At 35.7% G+C, this 4456-nt stretch overlaps 1 protein-coding gene across 1 annotated transcript in view; it reads left to right on the top strand.

The window, feature by feature from the left end:
- The first annotated feature begins 747 nt into the window (after positions 1-747).
- The window catches only part of LOC145241557 (glutamate receptor ionotropic, kainate 2-like), a 729218-nt gene continuing 725509 nt past the window's right edge, over positions 748-4456 (top strand). The window contains exon 1 of the mRNA XM_080104625.1: positions 748-905. The gene's annotated coding sequence lies outside the window, so the exon portion shown is untranslated. The remainder of the gene's footprint in view (positions 906-4456) is intronic.

Genomic DNA, 4456 nt, shown 5'->3' with positions numbered 1-4456 from the left:
TAGGTGGGTGTGTTCTTGTGCTAGTAATGTAACGCAATTATGCACAATATAGAAGATAAGCATAAATAGAAATGAACATAATAGTTAAATGAAACAAACAATCCAATAAGAAACAATAAAAAAATATTATTGAAAGATAGTTTCTTAAATTTATGCAAATTAGTTATTCGCTTACATTTTCATTATTAACTATATTATTATATTGTTTTAGCAATTTCTAAATAAAACAATATGTTTTGAAAAGAAGTGCAACAGACTCAAATAGGAACTGAATTTAGAGTTGAAAAGTTATAGTTTAACCGTACACTACTCGATTATTGAGGGATGTTATAGTTTGTTGATTTGTACGAGTATATTCAGGGGTGTTATAGTTTGTTTATTTGTACAAGTATACCAAATTCGAATTAATATTAATATCATTCCGTACAAATTTGTTAGTTGTAAATACCGCATATTACGGCGTAAAAGACGACACTAAAAGTTAAAAATCATCTTTAAAAAACAATATTTCATATGCTACCAAGTGTTTACATCTCTAGCGTAGGCTAAACCAATATAGTTTAGTGATTTAGCAGTCGTTTATAAAACCGATATATGATAAATTTATTGAAATTTGTTCCGATTTTGTACATTGTCTTATCTGACAGTCGCCTTATACATCGGAATATACGGTCATTATAAATCCGCATATGTATTAATTTTTTTTCGATTTTTTTTTCTCATATTCTAATCTTTATTTACAGGTGGGCTGTTTGGTGAGAACGATGAAGACCCCAGCGTAGAGAATACATTCAAATATGCCCTATATAGATTAAACCATGATCGGACTATTTTGGAAAAAACAAAAGTCATCTATGATATCCAGCGGGTACCGCCACACGACGGCTTTTTAGCATCTAAGAAAGGTTAGTAATTCATTATTTATTTTATAGTTGCAGAATATGAGTGATGTTTTATTTATTGTTGATATCAAATACACTTTATTTGAACAGGTTTCAAAAATAACAAATTAATGATATTATTTGGATTCTATGGTCTCTTTTTCCCAGTATAAGTTGTATTATAACAACGTTTCAGCAGATGTAACCTCCGATTACTTCACATCTTGGCTAATAAAGAAATATTCCCGTCGACCTCAGAAATCTCTACAGAATTTAAAATTAGATCTTTAATTAATAGACGGCGGAATTTTTGGTAATTCTATGAATGCAGATTATTAGGATTAAATTTGGCTTTATCTTGTAGGCAACATGATCAAGCAGACACTTCCGGTACATTATTTTTTTTTTATGTGGCCGAAGCGATATGCGAAAAATTACCCCAGATGAGAACAGCGGTCCAAATAAATCAAACAACCAAAACTATTTATCCGCATCTCCAAACTTCACAAAAATACTCGTAAATGTATTTGGAAAGTATCGATGTTATTATATTTGTTATATTTAATCTCATTTTACGATACGCCGTTTGTAACATGGGATATGCGAGAATGTAGTCACGTATAACCGGATTCGCAGTGGTAAACTTCGTCTAAAAACAGTTCAATATGTTTCCAAATTTGTTTCGTATGGGCACTTTTATTTATAGTACACATGAAGCTCTAATCCCGTCGAAGAACTCTCCTCCGGCTGTAGTAAACCTGTAGTACCGTCTAAACAACATATCTAAAGCTGTATTAAGTATTCTTATGTTAGCGAGTAAAGTGCCCACGTAACAGCTCCTCAATTGTCTCATAACCGCACCCACTTAAGTTAACCTTGAGTTTGGGAAATAAAAAGTCACATTTAGCACGGTCTGAATTATAAAAGCACTCTATCGGGCCTCCCCCACTTCTTATCATCCATCACAGATTCCCTGCCTTGTTTGAAGCTCTGATGCCACTCAAAATCTGATGCTTGAGTCATGCAAGATTGTTCAAAAGCAGTCTGAACCTGTCCTACGTCCCTATGGCATTTTACGAAGTTTTATAAAGAAATTATTTTCACACCGTTTTTGTAAAGTGGAGTCGCGGCTAGATTGCATTTCTTTAATTCACCATCTGTGATAATCAGGCTTTAGTAAGGTATACTCAATTTCTTGCTTTCGTTCATTTGAACGTGAAATACTCCATTGTCACGAGTTTACGGCATATTTAAATGTCTGAAAACTTATCGGATGCACCCCGTACTTGCTGAGTAAATGAACGCAACATAGCATGTGGCGATCCCCTACCAGCGTCCTCAGTGACCGCAAGTGCGTGAATGTTTAAAGCCAAATAGCTACCGAACCGTGATAGGACCAGACAATTTATACGTATGTGAGTTCTTACCAACACTGCGGAAAGCGAATCTAAACTTCGCCGTAATGGCAACCAGAATGTTTCAGTTTATATATATATATATAATTACATTACACGATCACATCAGCAACGAAGATATCTGAAAGCGCTAGAGCATTGCACCGATAAAAGACAAAATGTAAATATGGGGATGTTTTTTTTTTTACATATGATAAAGGTCAACAATAACACCGTCACAATACTCGCCCGAAAGTGACCCGAATGTAAACTACTGTTCTTCACCCGAATGTAAACTACTGATCTTCACCCGAATGTAAACTACTGTTCTTCACCCGAATGTAAACGACTGTTCTTCACCCGAATGTAAACTACTGTTCTTCACCCGAATGTAAACTACTGTTCTTCACCCGAATGTAAACTACTGTTCTTCACCCGAATGTAAACTACTGTTCTTCACCCGAATGTAAACTACTGTTCTTCACCCGAATGTAAACTACTGTTCTTCACCCGAATGTAAACTACTGGTCTTCAATATGATTAATCCTGTGCTCGTGTCGATTATGACAAAACATTTAAATCCATGCTGTTGCTTTGCTTTATGTATTGAAAAACGACACAAGAAGCAGCACTATTTTTTGTTTTATTCAACTTCAGCCGAATTTGTCTAAAGCGAACGTGCATGGAACTAACACTTGATCTTTTTTATAAGTTACGGTAGTATTTGAATGTTCCATTAAAGTCTTTTTTACATCTAGAGTGTTCAGTTAGCCAGGAAGAACGTGAATTTTCCCCTTATTGACCAGTTTAATACGTTTTAGCATGATGGTCTTACTGGATTCTACGTAAAAAAAAAATATCTAGTCTGACGGAGTATCGGGTTTAGTGTTATTACACCAGGAAACATCGCTGAGAGAAGGATACTCGTAACCAGACCACTGATGCGTATATAGCAAAGACGGGGATGTGACGTCACATCTGAGGTAAAGAAAAAAAACGGAGTAAAAAGAAATCAGGGAGCGACCAGAGGGCATGTAAGAACAAATTAATGCTGAAGGAACTTGTAAACAAGATGCAAACCGAACTTCGTTTACAAAAAAAAAAAAAAATAGTTGGGCAAATGTTTCCTTGGGGGCAGATATAGCAGTAGAAAAAGGAGAGATTTATATTTAAAAAAAAAAACAAAAAAAAACCTTGTAGCGGGACAGTGCGGTGAAAACAGACTGTTGTGAGAGGTTTTAAACCCCCGTAGCGAACGAACGAGCAAACTTGTCGAGGCGGGAGTTGAAAAGCATGTGTTCGGTGCGGTAGACATTTGTTTGATACATGGTGGTCTAAGTGACTTGTAAAACCAAGATGTAAGCATTTTTTTATTTAAAAGTACCATTAATAATCGCCTTTTATTTGAAATGAAAAGAACTGGACTCGAATTTAATTTCGGTTTTTGTTCTTTGCTGACTTTATCTACATGCAGTGTGTTGACCGTTTAAATATAGAGACCGTGTTACAGATTAAACGATTTAACTCCTCATATAAGCTTATGTAGAGTAGACATATTCAGGTGCGTTTATTTTACTTCAAACACTTTGTTTTGAATATTTTGGGAAACTTTACTTGTTAGAGGAAGTATCGTCATGCTGAATTATCCTGAACAACTCATGCATAGGGAGACCTTAAACCCTCAAGGAAAATGACAGTTAGGCAATCACGTTCTTCCTAATAGGCAATAAATGTTTATACAATAAGCGTTGAAGTTTTTCCCAGTAGATGTTGAAGTATTTTTTCAATACGCATTCAAGTACCATCCAATAAGCGTTCATGTTCTCTCCAGTCGGCATTGAAGTTCTCTCCAGTAGGCATTGAAGTTCTCTCCAGTAGGCATTGAAGTTCTCTCCAGTAGGCATTGAAGTTCTCTCCAGTAGGCATTGAAGTTCTTTCCAGTAGGCATTGAAGTTCTTTCCAGTAGGCATTGAAGTTCTTTCCAGTAGGCATTGAAGTTCTTTCCAGTAGGCATTGAAGTTCTTTCCTGTAGGCATTGAAGTTCTTTCCAGTAGGCATTGAAGTTCTTTCCTGTAGGCATTGGAATTCTTTCCAGTAGGCATTAAGGTTCTTTCCAATAGACATTCAAGTTCAATTCAGTAGGGATTCATGTTCTTTCCAGTAGCCAATCAAGTTCTCCCC

This window comes from Euprymna scolopes, chromosome 20, assembly GCF_053919585.1.
Source record: "Euprymna scolopes isolate OS-2025 chromosome 20, ASM5391958v1, whole genome shotgun sequence".
NCBI classification, from domain to species: Eukaryota; Metazoa; Mollusca; class Cephalopoda; order Sepiida; family Sepiolidae; genus Euprymna; species Euprymna scolopes.
This window is presented reverse-complemented; position numbering and strand designations above follow the sequence as displayed.